Here is a 20,511-nt window from a genome sequence, read left to right as displayed (position 1 = left end):
ATCATATACATTTTTATGAATACAGCCGCGCACATGTACAGATATTGAAGATGAAGGAAGTGACCCTGGGATTGACAGAAATGAAGAAGGCACACAGCAGGGTGTTGAAGATACAAATTTAGAAGAGAGATGATATGATGTAGAGATCACTGACACTCATCAGAGGGTTTGCTGTATGAAGCATTAGAGAAGGAACGAAGAGCTGGCAGAGGAATGAAAGCTTTTCCTGTCGTTTAGCTACACAAATGAGCCTTTACATTTTTTTTTGTCTTTTTTTGCTGCGTCCATGGACAGGGAGGAGGTAAAACAGACCAAACAAACAGACAACACAGAAAAGACAAACAAACAAGCCCACACCACAAGCCCATCACGAGGAAATTTAAACCCAACAGTGAGAGTGGTGAAACGGGCCTAATCTGCACAGGGTGACGTCAGCCGACTAAGAATTCATGAAGTCTCAGTCGACTGAGACATAAACAGACCCTTTTCTTTATGTAAAAGTAATGGAGGGGCTTATCCGTGAATTGGACTCGCGCAGTACATGTTGGCAAACCTGTGGTAGGATATCCGGCTAGGGAAATCTGCTAAAGTTGGCTAAGATTTTAACATGTACCACGTGGCATATGTGATAACCATCCAAACAATTCAAAATGATTTTAACATGTTAATTCAACAGTTTTCGCGCATGCATGTATTTCTTTAACCATGCGTCTGTAAGAAATACCTAATCATTTTTAATGAAAACTCCGCGTACCTAACCTTATTCTCATGGTGGCAATCATACATACATAATGCAATCTAATTATCTTAATTAAGGTTTCAAGCAATAATCATGCACATCCCTAATCGACCGAGGCTAAAATAAAACAGAAGTTTTCTAAGAAAAAAGTTGTAATACTAACAATGGTATTACCCTATAAAAAGAAAAGAAAAAAATCAGGACAAAATTTGGTACTTAATTTGCATATAAATTGCAAGTTTTTATAATATGCAAGAAAAAGAATACAGTAGAGTAATTTTCGCAAAAAATAAGTTTTATAAGAATGAATGAATTAGTCGCATTGGTTTTACCCTTAAAGAAGAAATGATTAATGAAGTTTCTAAGAAATAAAAAAAAATAGTGCCGTTGGTATTACCCTTCAAGAAGAAAGAAAATGAAAAAATAAATCAAAGAATGACAAGATTTCCACACAATGTACACAGAAATCGTGTTTTCATAATATGCAAGAATAAGCAAATAATAGTGAGATTCCAGGAAAAACATTTCCTCAGAAGGACTAATTTAGTAGATTGGTATTACCCTTAAAGAAGAAGAAATGAAACAAAAAGTAAGAATCAAAATAAAGACTAATTTAGCGGCATTTCTATTACCCTTTAAAAAAGAAAACAAAAAAACTTCAAAATAATGAAATCTTCTAAGGAAGAATGAATTAGTGACATTGGTATTACCCTTTAAAAGTAAAGAAAATGAAAAAAGAAAAAATTGCACATAGTTTACATAGAAATTGTGCCTTTTTTATTATATGCAAGATGGGCATATATAGTGGAATTTTTCACAAAAAAAGGTTTCCTAAAAAGGATTGAATTAGTCGCATTGGTATTAGCCTTAAAAAGAAAGAAAATGAAACAAAATCAAAATAATGAAGCTTTCTAAGAAATAATAAATTAGTGATATTGGTATTACCGAAATAAAAACAAAAACTGAATCAAAATAAATAAAATTTTCAAAGAAAAATGTATTAGTGGCATTGGTATTACCCATTAAGAGTAAAGAAAATTAAAAAATCAAATAATGGCAAAATTAGCACACAATTTACACAGAAATTGCTCTTTTTTATAATATGCAAGAATAAGCATATAATAGTGAAATTTCACAGAACAAAAGTTTCCTAAAAAAATGAATTGGTGGCATTTGTATTACCCTTAAAGAAGAAATAGAATGAAACAAAAACTAAAATAAAATCAAAATAATGAAGTTTTCTAAGAAAGAATGAATTAGTGGCATTAATATTACCCTTCAAAAAGAAAGAAAACTAAAGATATTAAGAATAATGACAAAATTTGCACAGAAATTACGGTTTTCTACAATATGCAAGAATAAACATATATTTACAGGAGTATCTCTAACCGATCTCTTATAACTTACAGGAGTATATGGCTTCTTATGATTTAGAAGAAAATATTTGATCCACCAAATAAGAGTGTTTTCTAGCATATCCCTTAAACATAACTCCATAAAGAATTGAATCTTCGGACCTGAACTTCTTCCTTTTCCATGACGTCGAGCGCAGCGTCCTCTGAAGGCTCATCGAACGGCGGATGCAGATGTGGCACCACTGGTAGGGGCTGGTATGGGCGGCCGCCCCGAGTGGCTCAAACGTGCTCCTCTTGATTCCGAGAAACACGAGCAGCAGTCAATGAAATGTCTGGCCGACTGGCCGGAATACAGTGCATAAATGAGCAGCAAGCTACTACAAAAGGAAGAAAACGATTCATTTTGGATGGGCCAACACTAAAGTGAAAGAAAGGCTCAATAGCAGCACCAAACGAGCTAACTTATTCCTCCCGCATCGCTGCAACTATATCTCGCTTACAATAAGATATATGGTACACTCGCTTGAATGGTTTCCTCCACGTGTAGCTACTGGGCCGACCCACTTTCTAATTTTTTTACTATTTCTGACAGACTCGTTCGTTCCCGCCCTTCTTCCGCTCTTTTATCTTTTTATCTTTCTTTTATTTTTTTGTTCTAGTTTTTTCCATCCATTATTTTCATCTTTCTGTTTTTTTCATCTGTTTTCTCCATTACTTTCATGGTTTTCACAGGTTTTTATTGTCTTTCTTTCTTTCTTAGTTTTTCTGTTTTTTGCTTTTCTTTCTGGGGTTTTATCGGTTTTCTTTGTTTCCTTCTCTGTTTTCACTCTTTCCATTGGTTTTTTTCGGTTTCCTATTTTTTGTTTTTTGTTTATTTGGGGGTTTTATTAACTGTCTTCGTTTTTCTTGGTCTGTTTGTCGATTATCTTTGGTTTCTTTTTTATTCAACAATTGTCAACTTTTTTAGTACACATTCAACATTTTTCGTATACATTAGAAACATATTATATATACACATTTAATATTTTTGAAATACATGATTAATATTTTTTGGAAACAAATTTTTTATGATGTCTACTTTTCCCATACACATTGTACATTTTAGGTATATATCCAATACATTTTGTTAATACATGTTTAACATTTTCTAAATACAACATTAACACATTTTGAATACATGGTCAACATTTTTCAATACACAATGAACATGTTTTCACTAGCAACAAATATTTTCTCGCACATTGTACAATTTTCATATAAATTACAAACATTTTTACATACATATTTAATATTTTTATTACATAATTAAAAACATTCGAATATTTTTTTGATGTCTAATTTTATTATATGTATGTTGTACATTTTTGTATACACAAGGAAACACATTTAATATTTTTTTAGTTACATGACCAACATTTTTTCATACACATTGTATGTTTTATATATTTTTATATACATGACAAACCTTTTATATATGCACATTTAACATTTTGTAACCTTTTAGTTTTAATTTACATTTTTAAATACATGATTAACACTTTCATACACATTTTACATTGTTTGTATAGATTTTTCATATACATGAGAATTTTTCCCCTATGCACATTGAACATTTTTCAAATGCTTGGTTAACATTTTTTTGGAAAAACTATGTAAACTGTTTTTTTGTGTGTATATATTTAAAATATTCATAAGGATAAACAAAATAAAAATCAGAAAACAAAAACAAAAAAGATGAAGGAAGAAACAGATAGAAAAACGAGGAAGTAGCCAGTGGCATGTGGCTTCCGGTGCGCTGGACTAGGGAGGCGCCTGACGCGAGCACATGCTAGGTCTCGCTGTAAGCGATACATAGCGCTGCCCCATGGCCTATGTTGTACTACTGCGAAATGTTTTTTTTCTACGATTGTGCTACCTAGGCTGGGGTCAATAAATTTTTCTGACTGGGGTAAAAAACCGTTGTTTTTTAAGGACGCCAGCTGAAAAACTGAAACGCCCTGGTGTTCAGTTGACACCAGCGATTACACATGAGCTCCGCCTTTGCCTAGTTATAGCTTTGGTTTCATATGATTTTACTATTTGTTGTTTTTTCCATTGTGTGTATGTTGGGGTTGTCTATACTCATCTTATTTATACTAAGTTGGGTGTGTTCTTTTTATGTTTGTATCTACTTAATGCTTCAATTTGGGTCAATAAATGTACTCTTTGTCGGGAAAGATATGCACGGATAGCAAACTGTTGCACATACCCAACCCGACTCAAATTGAGCATGTGGAGGACAGTGTCACATATGGTCTTGCTCATGTTTTTTGAAGGGCAATGGTCTGTTCATGCTGCAGTACGGATTCCATGCAATGCCATGATTAAGAGCATCTCCAACAGCCGCGCTATATAAGCGCCGCGCTGAAAAATTAGTGTTTTTTGCGCGCGTTACCGCTCCGGGTGCTCCAGCGGAGGCGCAAAAACCGCGCGCGCGGCATATCTAGTTCAGCGCACAGGCCAAATGTGACGTCCTCGATTCAATCGTACACTAATCATACACGCAAATATGTACGATCTAGATCAAGGACTCACGGGAAGATATCACAACACAACTCTAGACACAAATTAAAATAATACAAACTTTATATTACAAGCCAGGGGCCTCGAGGGCTCGAATACATAAGCTTGAATACACAGAGTCAGCGGAAGCAACAATATCTGAGTACAGACATAAGTTAGACAAGTTTGCCTTAGGAAGGCCAGCACAAAAGCATCTACGATCGAAAAGGCAAGTCCTCCTGCCTGGGATCCTCCTAACTACTCCTGGTCGTCGGCGGTCTCCACGTAGTAGTAGGCATCGACGGTGGCATCTGGCTCTCGGCTCCGGCATCTGGTTGCATCAACCGGAAAGAAGAAGAAAGGGGGAAAAGGGGGAGCAAAGCAACCGTGAGTACTCATCCAAAGTACTCGCAAGCAAGGATCTACGCTACATATGCATCGGTATCAATGAAATGGGCTGTATCTGTGGACTAGACTGCAGAATGCCAGAAGAGAAGGGGAAAGACTAGCCTATCGAAGACTAGCATCTTCAAGCAGCTCCAAGCATCTTGCAGCATCAGAAGAGATAAGAGTAGTATAAAGTAAAGTAGTAGTAGTGTCATCAACCTCGGCCAGAGATCCTTTCTCGACTCCCTGCGAGAAAGCAATCCCAGAGCCATACTATCCATTTCTTATATCCATTTCTCATCTCAAGTATCCAGTTCTAGTTGTATCGATCGGGATACAACTCCAAGTGTCCTTTACCGTAGGACAGGCTCTCGATAGTTGTTTTCTTCCCTGCAGGGGTGCACCAACTTACCCACCACGCTCGCTTAACTCTGGCGGGACACACTTTACTGGGCCATGCCCGGCCTCAGCCAAATAATACGCCGCAACCCGACCTAGGCTTAATAGAGAGGTCAACACGCCGGACTAAACCTATGCCCCCAGGGGCCATGGGCCATCGCCCCGAGAACTCCTGCACGTTGCGAGGGCGGCCGGTGAGCAGACCTAGCTACCTCCTTCAAAAAGGCAGGTGCTTATGCAGTCCAACCCGGCGCGCGCCGCTCAGTCGCTGACCTCTATTAAGCTTCGGCTGATGTATACGACGCAGAACGCCCATACTATGCCCACGTGATGGTTAGTGCTATCAGGCCAGAGGCCCCTCGGATCAAATATCCAAATCGTAGTGGATTAAGAATGCGCGGTAACAAGCAGAGACTCACGAAAGATGTGACCCCGTCACCCCGTCTCGAGGACTTGCGGCAAGGGCTAAGAATGCCCGGCCACGCCTCGTAATTATCTCGCGGGCACCCTCCAGGCCAACCCGACTCCTCATCACTCGCAAATATGCTCGCGCGGGTACCCCTCAGGGCCGACCCGTCTTTAGTAACAGGGTTCAGTGTAAAGTCATAGTAACCATAGTAACCGTGTGTCTAACACCAAGGGGAAAACCTGAGGAATCACCCTTGACGGATTCCACTCGATGTAATCATCAAGGTGAACGTAAGAGGATCCACCCTCGAGGTTCACACTTGAGGGGTTGCACGACAGAGTCGTATCGGAAGTGGTTACGGCGGAATCACCCTCGATGACCACGATCGAATAGCTACACTACAGGGTTAACATCAGAAGTGCTGATGGGGTCTCACCCTCGGCACTCGATAGTAACCCAGTAGTGTCGAGCAACTAAGGGGAAAGTGATGTGCGGTGTCGGGGCCTGGTCTTCGATCCCGTTGATCGGGTCTTCAATGATGAAGCAAGGGCAACAACGACAAGGTGGGGTCACTGATGGATCACTAACCAGCCTATACTAAGCAGTTAAGGTACAATGAGCAGGTTACAAAAGCAGGCTATGCATCAGCATAGGAGCAAACAATAACAATAGCAAAATCTAATGCAAGCATGAGAGAATGGAATGAGCGATATCGAGATGATCAAAGGGGGGCTTGCCTGGAAGCTCTGCTGAAAAGGAAGAAGTGTCGTCGTCGACGTAGTCGATCACAGGGGCAGCATCGGTCTCGGGGTCTACCGGAGAGAAGGGGGGGAAGAAACAATAAATATAAAGCAAAGATAGCATCACAAAGTCTAACAAGGCAATATGATGTGCCGGGTGTGACCTAACGTATGGCTACACGATAAAGGTGAAGGGGGAATTCAACCGAGAATGTTTTCCCGGTTACGGACTTGTGTCAGACAGAAGACCGAAGGAGGAATGTTCCATGTTCAGGTAGTTAAAGGCATCTGACAGGTAAACGGACCGCGTATTCGGATTCATATCGTCGTTCTGAGCAACTTTCATATATAAAGTTTTTCGATCCGAGCTACGGTTTATTTTCTACGAAATTCTAAAGTTTTTAAAACAATTTGAAATTATTTTAATTCGAAAATATATATTGCGCCAACTTGATGTCAGCATGACGTTAGCGGTCAACTCTGACAGTTGACTGGGTGAAACTAACAGGTGGGTCCCAACTGTCAATGACTGACAGACCCAATTAACAGATTAGATAGTTTAATTAGTTAATTAGGTTTACTAAACTTGATTAGTTTAATCTAACAGAAAAATTAAGTTAATTAATTATTGGATTAATTAATTAATTTTATTAATTAAATTATAGAAAAACGTTCTGGGGCTGGGCCCCGGCTGTCATTGGTCCAAGGGCCTTAACGGGGCGGGCGCTACGGGTACGGGCGATGGGGCGCTGCGGGCGCCGGGCGAACCCGAGCGCGGCCCCGGCGCAGCCGGCCGGCAGCGGCGGCCCGGCGCGGCCGTGGTGGCGAGGTAGGGCGCGGGTTCACGCGCCGGCGTGCGTGCAGGGGAGGGGCGAGCTGCAGGCAGGGCAGGGGCCGACAGGGAGTAGGCCGCGACGAAGTGGTGCAGAGGCGGGCGTGGCGCTGCTATGTGGTGAGCGCACGCACACGGACCAGAGCGCGACGGAGCGGAGCAGTGGTGGTCGGGCGCGGGCGGCAGAGGGCAGCGGCAGCAGAGCAGAGGCAGGGCGCAGTCGGCGCGCTATCGGGGCGAGGTGGGGCGGACGCCCGACTGGGGTAGCTCTACGGGGGACCAAATCGGGCGCGACTGAGCTCATTCAAACGTGGGTCAACGCGCATCGAATGATGGTAGGGGTTCGTGCTGGGGGCCGGAGTCGACGCCAGCGACGAGCGGATGTGGTGGACGGAGTCGGGCGAGGACGGATCCGGGGCTAGGGGGTGCGGCAAGACAAGCGGATGCACGCGTTGGCCTCCTGGGGATCCCAGGAGCACGTTGCGGTGCTCGGGCGCGAGCTTAGCTTGCGGTGGCCGCGGCGGCGAAGCTAACGGCGGTGGCTAGCGATGCGTGCGAGTTAAAGGTGAGGAGCAGAAGGGGTGGTGGCTCACCTAGCGGGCACAAGGTGGCCCCGTGATTGCTTAGGAGCAGCAGAGGCCGTCCGATTCGACGGTGAACGACGGCGACCGAAGCGGACGGCGGGAAGATGTCGCCAGGCTCGACGTAGGTGCTCCCGACTCGAACGGGGTGCTCCAGGTGACGAAGGGGACGGCGACGGGGCGGTCGGACACGTCCTCAGGCGGTGAAGGCGACGATGGGCGCGGCATCGGCAGGGGTCATGACGCGGTGGTTCGGCCGAGCATGGGAAGACAATGGCGGCCCGAGGAAAAGAGGGGAAAGGAGCTAGGGTTGCTGGGAGGGGTCGCGGCGACGTCTTATCCACCGGGGTAACCGGGGGATGGCCGGCACGCAGACAGGGCGCGGCCACGGTGGCCGGATGGCTGCCACGCCCTCTGTCTGTACAGGGAAGGGGATGAGTGGGGAAGGTGGGCTTGTCCTTGTACAGTGGAGATGATGGCCCAAATGCTGAAAAGGCATTGTTTTATTTGCTATAGTCCATCTTGGCTTGGAGATGATGTTGTTTTCCTTAACAATCATTTGTTATGGAATTTAGGCTAAATGATGAACTATTTTGCAGCAACTTTTGTGCAACTCCATATTTCACTTGCAAAATGAATTTGATTTGAAAGTGGAAATTTCAAAGGATATTTGAATCGAAGGTGACCAAGCACTGTTTAGTAAAATGATTAGCTTAATCACAGAGGGTTACTGTAGCATGACACTGGGGGTGTTACACCAAAACGCCATCACGCGCCGCTGATTTGTTGCGCCAGCTCCCGCGCGCTGGACTCTCGAGCGCTCGCTCGCACCTCCACCTACCCCATCCAGCAAGGCTATTGGAGATGAACAAAGCTCACGACTTCACATGTAGGCTTGGCTCAATAGATTGCACGCATTGGAGTTGGAAGAATTGTCCAAAGGCATGGCATGGGCAATTCCACGGCCAAAAAAAGGGTTCCACTATAATCCTTGAAGCGGTGGCCGATCAAGAGACTTTGATTTGGCATGCTTTTTTTGGAATGCCTGGATCTTGGAATGACATCAACGTTGTCAACCGGTCACCACTGATGAATAAGATTGCAAATGATGAACTACCAGCGGTGCAGTTTGTAGCAAATGGCCGCACATACAACTATGGCTACTATCTTGCGGATGGCATCTACCCATAGTGGCAAACATTTGTGAAGCCGTTGAAAAAACCGGAAAGTAAGAAAAAACTTGATTCCACAATGCTCAGGCGGCGGCTAGAAAAGATGTGGAGAGAGCTTTTGGGATTTTGCAAGCCCAATTTGCTATTGTGAGAGGACCGCCTAGATTTTGGGATCAAAAAATGCTTTGGTACATCAGGCACGCTTGTATGATCATGCACAACATGATCATCAAGAATGAGCGTGACCAAGATATAGACTACTCTCAGTATGAGCTCTTTGGACATCCCGTGCGAGTGCGGTGGATGGCTGAAAGTGTGGCCCGTTTTGTTGCCTCCTATCATGCCATTCAACGTCCCGCGGCGCATGATGATCTTCAGAAGGATCTCATTGAGGAGTGGTGGGCTTGGAATGGCCGACAACGAGCATCATGATTTGTGCATTTGATGTTGTATTGTTAAACTATTTGTTGTATTGTTGAACTATTTGTTGTATTGAACGATAAACTATTTGTTTGAGTTGTAATAATGAAATTGAACTATTTATTATTGTTGATTTATTTTGTTTGTGTTTGATTTTTTGTTTGTGTTTGGAGCGCATATGTTATTTGTGCCGGTGAGTCGCGCGCTATATTTTTGCGCGCTGCTGGAGCTACGCGCGTACGCTTCATTTTAGCGTGGCTCCTGAAGCCAGCGCTGTCCGCCGCATCAAATCAGACAATGTACGCGCTGCAAAGTAGTTTTTAGCGCGCCGCGTGTTGGCGGCTGTTAGAGATGCTCTAAAAGGGAAGGCAATGCGGCGAGATGAGCCTGCGAAATATGTCAATGGACGCTGGCTTTTGTTCCTTTAGATTCCTCCGCCCTGTATGATAAAGCTCATCATTAGCCATTGCATCACACTCCCTCACTCTCTGCCCGATCTTCAGCCACCGTACGTATAACTGGCGTCTGGTACGCCGGATCATGCATCGGACGGCTCCCTGAATCAGCCGGGCGCGCCCCGCCGTGCGGCATTGGCAGCAGGCTCCGCTCGCCGTAGGGACGGACGAGTCATGGCGATCACGGCCGGCGTGGCGAGAGACGAGGGTGCATGATGACTTGAGGCAAAATGGACGATGCTCGTAAAGTGAAGCAGCACGAGCTCTACTTTGAGAGCTCAGCGGCGGGGTACGTAGCGGATGGGTTTCAGGACGGCCACGCCGGCCGCGCAAAAGCGAGATAGCTTTGAATCTTTTCTCGATCAAATGGCTTTGTGTCGACTTTGACCTGATCACATTGCCCCGCGCCATCGCTCGTGACCTACGTAACGTGCCTTTGATCAAGCGTGCTCGATCAAAACCTTGGCCCCATACAATGTCGCCTCCTGCAGCTTGATGGAAAAACAAGGCTGGATTGCTTTCGTGGCCGTGCCACGGTTGTGTGAGCAACACTGTAGTAATTATTACAGCTGGTGTTTAGGTGTATCGTGGTAGTACGTAGGATTGCACCATCATCCATCACATCGCCGGACATGCGCCATGCACTGTGAATCAAGGCCACCGTACGTGTTGCGTGAAAGACCAGCAGAGATGAGCTGATCTTGGCTCCTGCAGCCTTGGATTCTCCGTGCCTGGAATAGTAATCGGTAAAGCGAGCAAGGCTGGGAGAGTGGTAGAGCATACATGGGGTAGGTCAGGATCCAGGGCAAAATGACGCAGGGCGCTAATCATGGTGTTTCGCGCGGCCTGGCTCTAGGTTGTGGCCACGAATCAGCACACAACACACATGCATATGCACCAAGCCAAAGCCTGTGCGAATTGCTGTCGCGCTCTGCCTGTCCCAGTGCGCCATGGCGACCTTGGTGCTGCGTGCCATGCCATCGTCCATGGCCTGCCCTCGCCAGGGCTCAACCCATGGCCGGGACCATCATTGAGCCCAGTGCGCGGCCTACTACGTACCGCAATGGCCATGGCCGAGGGATCGCAAAAGAGAACTCGTGCTCTCCGGCCATTCATTGCCTCCGGGGGCGCGCGCGCGCATCGGCTGGGCGGTGGCTGGCGCATGGTGTGCCGAGCAAAAGTCGCTTTGCGCTACGGCATCGGCCGCTCCGGTGCCGAAACTGCATCATGCCGCGTGCGCCCTAGCTTCGTGTTGTTGGCTACTCCAAGATTGGTGTTAGCGCGCGGCACAGTTGTGGAACTAGTGACGCCTAGCCTCATGATGTCTATACGACGCAGCTAGTGATGCAGATTCGGTGTACTACTAGAGATGGGAAAGGCTGGTCAAAGGTAATTAGCTAGCACCGATTATTAATCATCGTGGAGAAGGCATAATTCGGCTATACTCTCAACCCGCTGGTTCTGCGAACGGCAATATAAGAGCAATCACGCTAAGCTGGAAAAGTTGAAGACTTGCTCGGCCGGCCGAGCGCTCACCAGAATCACTAATCATGACCACATACATGCATGCTGCTGCAGAGCTTCATTCTGGCTTACATGTTTCTAATTAGCATGCACACGCACTTCCGATATTTGGAAGTCAAGTGTGCATTTTTTTACTACGGGTCAGTTCTTTTGCTGGCTTCTAGAATAAGCTGAAATAAGCTTATTTTAGAAGCCCAACCAAATTTTTTTTTAGAAGGCTAATATTTAAGACTTAAGTAATAGACTTTTATAATAAAATTTTTGATTGGATTTTTAGAATAAGCTGGGTAGGGAGCAGTTTATTCTGAAAGCTCAAAAAGCAAGCAAAATAATTGGCTGGTAACTTCGGCTACGGTCTACGGGACTATCTGAATGACTGAATGTGAATGGTGAAATCATATTATAAGTTTATTATCTTGACAAAAAAAGAAAGGAACGGACAACTTCTGTGAAGAAATAGTTTTTTCGCAGCAGTACATGGGTGCCTTTGGTTCTACGCTAACAGTACTCAATGCTCGTCTGCAGCTTTATTGTGCAACCCGAAACACTCATCAGACAACATGCGTTGCTCCGCTGACAGATGAATTTCCTTTGTCTAATCCCAGGAAAAAGGCTGTAATCAGGGCCATAACCATAGGAAAAGATGTGCAGGTGCAGTGGTTAAAAACAAACACTAATCCCTGCGCAGCTTTATACTGTATTATCATGCCGCTCCAGGACGACACTCTTCAGACAGCGTGGCTTCTATTGTACAGGCGTGCGAGACCGCCATTTTCCACCGAAAGGAAGACAACCAAACATGCCGGCCGGTTCGTCCCAGAAGCTGCTCAACAAGGGTGCGGTTCGGATATTACAGTGCTGTGTATTTGCCTCTGATATTGGAATCGTATCGTGTGTACTCATAACGAATTATGAGCATTGTTCAGTGAGGAATCTATTCATGGGAGAACCAACTAGTGCTATATGTGAACAAAGAAAAGCAGTTCCCAACCGATTGCAGCGAGCTCGCAGCTCGCGACAACTTTTCGAACGTGTAGAAGAGACGACACTCCATGCTTCTTTGCAAAAAGATGGTGGGAAGGAAGTGGCTTTGTTGACAAGCCAAATGAGACGAATATGTTGTTTGACAGGCTCACATTTGCCATCAAGTAGAGATTTTTTTAGAGCTTGACACCTGAACCTTGATTAAAGATGAAGAATGGTACAAATGCCACCTTTGTGTATCTTGTGTGTATAGTTTACACTTCCGAGATCTTTTTTCTGAACACAGGACTTCTCCAAGATCCGGGGGCTTAATGAGACATCATAGATGTACTTGCTTGGATTGCTTCCTTGTATTTATTTTTCTTTTGTGAGTTGGGGATCGAGCGCTCTTATGATGCCAATCGGCCAGTCTTGCTTTCTCTTCCGACGAGGGCGAGCAGAAAGCATATTCATGGCAGGCATCCTGCTATCATGTCGCTTCATCATAGACAGATACAGCTGCCTGCTTATTACAGCTTCAGAGTTTCGTAGTATTTGTTACAGTACTAGAGTGAGTGTATATTACTTGCAGATTTGAGCCTTTGCATGATCCGTCGCCTCACTGGCTGGCTGCCCCACAAATAATTTCTCCATCAAGCACTTTGATCGCCATTGTCGCAATTTGGCAGTCTGCAGAAAAACGTTTTTCCGAGGACAGTATAACAAAAGCTGCAAAGTTTTCACTTCAGGAATATTTGACTCAACTGGCAAACAACGCAACTAAACCATGAACGAAAATGACTGGTGACATGCGTGCAGCGTGGAGGGTGTGTAGTAGCCACGCTCCGCCCTGAAAAAGATGGTAGAGGAATGAGCAGCTAGCCATGGCTTTTTCGCCTCGGCGAAAGTTGGAGGCTGGGACAATCACAACGATTCGGGGTCTTGGTTGAGCCTTACGACAACTGTAAAGCCAAGAGAATTTTCACAGCTCTATCTTTCCCTGACTCTCTGAAGATTCACCGCCATTGCAGACAGTAAGAGATGTTTCATGGCTGCCTTTTGCACTGGACGTAGCAGGCAGTGTGTGCCCCTCACCAATTTTTCACCGCATAACTAATTACAGTACTGTGCCAAATGTGATCCGAACCTAGAAAACTCGTAAAGAGCCAGCGACAGGAGAGTCCCTCGTCCCTTTCGCGTCGCTCCCGCGGCGGCCGAGGGGGAAAACCCAGCGCCGCCGGCCCCGCGCCCCTCCCCCCTTCTCTTCTCCTCGCCGCTGCCGGGGCACGCCGACCGGGCTTTTGCCCGGTCGGCGTCGGCGGCGGCGGGACCCTCTCTCCCCTCTGCTAGTGGGCTCGTCGCGGGCGGTCTCCTCGGCGGGTGGGGGCGCGTTTTGGCGTGGTCTCGGGCGGCGACGGCTGGCTCCTGTGCGCGACCCGTGGGATCACGGGGATGGCTGCTCGCGGGCGTGCCCGTGGTGCCCGCGGCCCTCGATCTGGCGCAGCCAGATCTGGTCGTCGGCGTCTCGGGTGGCCCGTGGCTGCCCTCGGCGGCGGTGGCTGGCTTGGGCTGGTGGTGCTCCGGCTGGTCCTCACGATGGGGGCAGCTCTGGTGGTGGCGCTGGTTGTCGGTGTGGTCGCGGCGCGGCGATTGGACTCGACGGCGGGGTGCGGGGGGTGGAGGTGGCTCTGGTTGGTGGTCGCAGCGGGGCCGGCTCGTCTCTTGCTGGATCCGACCGGATCTGGCGTTGGGGGTCGGCCCGTGGCATCAGTGGTGCGTGCCCGGTGGCTCCGACGCTTGGAGCTCGCCGGGCGACGCGGGTAGGGCAGCGGCCGGGCGTGGCCGCTGCTCCGGCCGTGGGCGGCGGCGTAGGGAGGTCCGGCGGTGGTGGCCTTCCGGTGGCGTGCCGGCTTCACGGTGGCTCGACGGTTCTGCCCGCGGCAGCGGCCGGCTTCTCCGGCGTCGACTCGTCTGCGTTCAGATCGTCTCGACCTTCGGCCCATCTCCTCGGCGCCCGAGCGTGACTCCCATCAAAAGGGCTGGTCCTTTCCCAGCTGCGGTCCACCGCTCGTCTCGCGCCCGGTGCTGCAGGACCGAGCTCGTCTCGCGCACGGTGCAGCAGGATTGACCCCGTCCCCCTCTCTGTGCTGCAGGACCGAGCTCGTCTCGCGCTCGGGGCAGCAGGACGGATCGGCGGATGCCAGTTTTGGCCGGCCTATTGGGTCTCGACGCTAGGGGTCGCTCAGGGGTGCGAAATGTGGGACCTTTCTGCTCGCCTCTTTCGCTGGGGTTGCGGCGGGTCTCGGGTGAGGTGGTGTCAAGGTCGTGGATGCCGGGGCGGCGGCCCTGGTGGTGCAGCGCGGTGCTCTTGGGCGGAGCCCGTGCCTTGGTGCTGCCCAGTCACCATGGCCGTGTGGGCGGCGTGGTGGTCGGGCTGTGGCGGTCGGTGGCGGTGGGTGTTGGCCGAGGTGAAAACCTGTTCTATCTTCGGACGGACCGGCAGCGGCGAAGATCGTTCCCTTCTTGAAGGCGTTGTCGCGGTTCTCACTGCCCAGCATGCGGCTCCAGGGGAAACTCTGATCCTCGGATCGGACGGTGGCGGCGCTCCGGTGTCGTGTCCTTCCTGAAGGCACCGCCTTGAAGCTCATGGTCCGTCATATGTAGCTTCATCTCCTCGTCGTGGTAGTGCTAGAGGTGGTGTTGCTGCACTCAGCGCCTATGTATCCTGCTCTGGGTGTGTGCGTGTGTTGCGGTGGCGTGTGTTTATACTAGATGCTTGATGATCGGTGCTTTATATATAAAACGGGGCGAAAGCCTTTTTCGATAAAGAGCCAGCGACTGAACTTTGAAGACGTAAAAATGTTATTATCCGGACCGAACGCCCCTGCGACCGTATCTGAAACCACGCCCGATCGGTGGAGCGACGTGCACTACGCCTAACACGGAGTCTTGCTCCCTCCCCGGGCAGCCACTTGGGCCATGCGCGAGCGTATGATGCGTGGGAGTTGGGTTCGCCAATCAGGGCCGAATCGTCGTCGTCCCCGGCGGAGTGGGTTTGCTTCCTTCAAGAATCGAGCTTTCTGTTTTCAAGGAACAATGTGATGTGACGGGACCATGGACTTCGTATTCTGCAGAGCATGGTGAGCGGAGTCGGCACGAGGTAAGTAAAACAGATTTTTTTAGACAAGAAGTAAAACAGATTTAGTTCTGGCTTGGTAGTTCGCAGTTGCGATCGGGAGAGAGGGTAGGTTATTATTGTTACTGTGCTTGTGTTTTTTAAAGGGGCGAGAACTGTTATCTAGATAGGCCCCCAAGAGACGCCAAAGGGGGGGCATCCGACACCGTACCGTACCAACGGAAAGAATGTCCCCGGACCAGGTGGCCGCGCCCTCTCGCCGCACCGCGCACACACCCAAACCCTGGTTAACGCCCGAGTAAAGTATGTTTTAAACCTTAAATTCGTAGACCTCGTCGGAATTGAACCTTCACCTCTGGATCTTTAAAATATGTACCCTAACCTTTCTAATCCCGGTCAACATCAACCCTGGACCAATTTGGCGCACCGGGAAAATATCAATCCTGTCCTGGATCATAGTCTGCTCTCACTAACATCTCTGTCCCACATGTCATATTCATCTTCTATTCTCAATCCTCTCTCCTGAAATCAGCGCGGCACCGAGAAGCAGGAGGCTGGGCATTGCAGATGAAGGGCGTCGGGTGCGGGCGTTTCCCGGTTCGCATGGCCCACGCGGGGAATCTATGGAGGTGCCCTTCATGCAGAGCATGATGTCGCCGGTGCGCGGCGAGTCGTCACTCGTCAGAGGAGGAACGGGAGCTGGGAGGACGGCACGCGATGGCGTGCAGAGTGTGGAGGTGGCCGCGCTCACGTCGACTTGGCGGAACCGTGTTTGCACGTTCAGGAAATGGTAGAGCAGCGCGGCGCGAGCTTCCAGGTCGACGCGGCGGACCCGTGTGCCGGCGAGCTCCGTCACAACGATGGCGGCAGGAGGTGCACGATGCTGTGTGCACGTACAACAGACATGATCCCGCTTGCTCGACTGCGTGCTCAAGTCCCCTCGGCAACCACATCGCTGGCTACTACGTGGCGCAGCGCGCCATGAACATGGTGACCAAGGTACTCAGGTACTGCCTGGAGACGTGTCTAGCTAGCGTTATTCCCGGCGGCAGGCGAAGCCGGCGCCGGCATGCCGTCGGACCACGGCAACACAAGGAGCTGACTCATCCGATGCTTTTCTTTTAACAACGTACTTTCACAGGTTCACGTACGTAGAAGCTGGCTTGTTTTTGAATAAGTGAAGTCTATTTTAAACCTTATACTCATACTCATAGAGCCCGTCGGAATTGAACCCTTAAGTCCGAATCATTGAAATCGATACGCTGACCTTTCTGATCCCGGTCAATATCAACCCTTCACCAATCCTAAATATGTTTTTGTCGCATGAAAATAGGCAATCCTGACCGGGATTACTAGGTTCTCTCACCGATTCAGGGTCCCTACATGTCATATTTTTCTTTCTCGCTGTTGTTGCTTCGGGCTGCCCGAGCGACTTTGCTTACCTCGTTGCAAGCACCTGCAGCAGCTAGCACTGCGGTGCGTAGCAAACTCCACGGTATACCCCAACGTTCCCCAGGTGTCTTTCCGCCGGTCGCCAGCAAGGGGTGCGCCGGTCCCATGTCACCTGCAGGTCGTGCCGCCGGCCGTGGCCGCATGTTGAAGACCCCGAAGCGACGCAGATCGATCAAAGCTAGAAGGCGTGTAAATTTCTACGTACGTACGTGAGCTAGCTCAGAATACATTATACATCCACCTGCCTGCCTGCTTAAAGCCAGCTTCTATGTGTTCAAAAAGAGCCCCGAAGGCACGCTGCCACGAGGGGCCGCTACGCCGTGTCACCGATGGGCTCACATGCATACTTGCATAGTGCACGCTCCGGCTGCTGCTGAGGCATCTCCTCCTCGTCTATCCATGTGGGCAAAGCGGCTTTGCGGGCTCGTCGCAGGGGGGGCAACGAGCGGCGGGCATGAGCAGGTGAGAACGGAAGGGGGGCAAAAGTTCTACGGGAAAAGGCTAACTCACGCGCCGCATGGCAGAGGCCCCAATCATGCGCCGTAATCCTTGTGGACTTCTCTTCTCTTCTCCCCGCGCGCCATGCCTAAACTCGTGCAACTGTGCAAGCGCGAAGGTTTTTGAGTAATGATTTATTTTTTTGGCAGGCAATAATCTAGTTTATTTTAACAAAACATCTCCACACATTAACTAATTATTACTAGAAGAACGCCCGTGCATTGCAACGGGGCCACATTAACTTTAAAAATTCAATATTAATATTCTCATACATATCAAGTGACATTGGCGACCTTTTTTACCATCAAATCCTCACACACACTCTCTCCCTCCCTCTTCCTCACTCTCTCTCCCCCTCTCCCTCTCTCTCTAACACACACACACACACATATCCATCTTATAGGGTACTGGACAATAATCCATCTATTTCACACACACACGCTAGTGCATAACAATATGGATTATGTGTATTATATTTGCCACCACAACTGAGAGAATTAATATCATGTAAATCGGCCAGCCACATCTTCAAGAATACGCGGAGGAGGTGGCCCGGGTCGGCGTCGCCGCCGTCCGGCGCGGGCCACGGGCCCGCTTCCAAGTGTGTCTGCGCGCCGGCCACCCACGCCATGTCCTTCAAGTGCCGCTTCCACCGCACCAACTCCCAGGGCCACGACCACGGCCAGGGCCAGGGAAGCCGCCCTTCTTCGCCCCCTTCACCGACCGCGGCCAAAGCGGTGCCACGGCACCCGGCCTCGCCGTCCTCGTCCTCCGGCACCATCGCGATCCAGTGACGCAGCCCAAGCATCGGCCTCGAGAATCAAGAACGCTCGACAACGGAGAGGGAAGGGAAGATCATATACATGTCATAAGAAAGGGAGTTTATTTACTGCTCCCTCGATGTATTGTTTCCTTTGTTTGGAGATTGATTACCATCCATGAGTTAATGTAAGGTTAATGTGATTGAGCGATTTTTCTGAAAATCAATTATTTTTTTAATTAATGTGATTGAGTGATTTAAGGTAAGGTTAATTAATTTAGATTTAATTTTTAGAGATTGTTCGTGATTGATTCTACATACTAAATAACTTGCGACAATATGAAAAGTTCTGATCTGCTCAGATTTCTTTCGTTGTGTGAGGGGGTGACGCGAAAATAAACCGATGAAGTGGGGGGAGGGGACGGAAAAAAATCTACGAAAAAACCAGCAAGGTGGGAGGAGGTATAAAAAAATCATGGGAGGTGGGACGAAAAAAAACCCTGAAAGCAAGACTACCAACTGCTCAATTAGGAGTAGAGATAATCATGCATTATAGCATACGACACACAGGGCGAAAAACTATCAATAAGAACACCATTCGGCTTGCCGAGGGCTGTCCCCCCTTGGCTTGGCCTTTGTTCATTTATTTTAGGGCTTGTTGAGCTATGTCCTCAGCAGAACCTGTCATATTTTGTTTGTGCGTGTGTATGGTGTGAACTTGTACTTGTTTGTTGAAATTCTGTGACTTGGATGTTGTGCTTTACTATAAAACGGGATGACAGCCTTTTTCGGTATAAAAACACCATTCATCCTAGTATGAAAACTATACTTATGGCAATCCAATGCGCCATATCATTGGCCTGACGATTAATTTTAGACACCTCGAAACCCCTTCGTAAGCCTGGCAATACTCAGCACCTTCTTCTTTAGATCAACCAGAGGAGATCGATCAAAGTTTTTCTTTGCAAAAAAAAGGAAGCCATAAAATAATAGTCAGTCTCCAAACCTATTTGCCTTATGAATGGCATACCAATATAAAGACAGGCAGTTTGTTCAAAAAAAAAAAGACAGGCAGGACATGCCCTCAATTCCACTTCTTCAATACCAGTGCAACACCCAATAGTGTCCCACGATGACATGATGATACTTCCAGCAAGAGTCCGTAGCGACAAGACCACGCTACTAGTGCTCATACTCTCCACAAAAGTACTTTATTTTGTACTCTCTACATTTTAAAATATAGTTTATTTTTATTTTTTGTGAGAAAAACTTTTGATCTATTCATCAACTGTTAAGACAGTACAAACAACACCAGAAGTAAAAAAAATTACACCCAGATTCGTAGACCACCTAGCGACGACTATAAGCACAGAAACGAGCCAAAGACGCGCCACCGTCACGATCCCTCCCTTCGGAGCGGGGCAAACCTTGTAGTAGATAATCGAGAAGTCGACGTGCTAAGACCCCACCGGACCAGCACACTAGAACAACAACCGCCCTGATAAAGAGAAGCCTAGAACGGAAGGATATCTAACCTGTAGACACACAAACGTAGATGAACGGAGACTGGAAGGAAGCGTGTCCATCGAAGGCAAACACCAATTAAATCTTGTGAGATCCACCGGAGACAAACCTTCACACGTCCTCCAACAAAGCTAGAAGCATCGATGTGGACATGGGCTAGGCGGGAAGAACCTTATTCTATAGTCACGGAGTCACTGCCGCCTCGCCTCCTGAGCAAGACACAAACCCTAATGAAAGTCAAAATATAGCTAAAAACAGAGCCATCCCACCGGCAAGGGCTAGAATCCACTGCGCCTCCATGGCCCTAAGACCATAAGAGACGAGGGAGACCAGCAGCGGCGCTGGTTGGAGGCTGGTCAAACCCTACAGCCCGGATGCCTTGGGTCACGAGCGAAGGGGTACAGGGAGGAAAAATATAGTTTATATTATTTTTGAGTAACTCCAAATAACCTAGTTTATATTATACTCTCTACATTTAAAATTATAGAGCATATGAGTTTTGAGTTTATAAACTTTGACCATATTTATATGGAATTTTTTTCATATCACGGGCATATATTAGATCCATCATGAATTATATTATTCATATTTATTATTTGGTATTATAGATATAATATTTTATTG

The sequence above is a fragment of the Aegilops tauschii genome, chromosome 4 (assembly GCF_002575655.3).
Source record: "Aegilops tauschii subsp. strangulata cultivar AL8/78 chromosome 4, Aet v6.0, whole genome shotgun sequence".
Lineage (NCBI taxonomy): Eukaryota > Viridiplantae > Streptophyta > Magnoliopsida > Poales > Poaceae > Aegilops > Aegilops tauschii.
The sequence above is the reverse complement of the archived record's forward strand: the minus strand, read 5'-3'. Positions refer to the sequence as shown.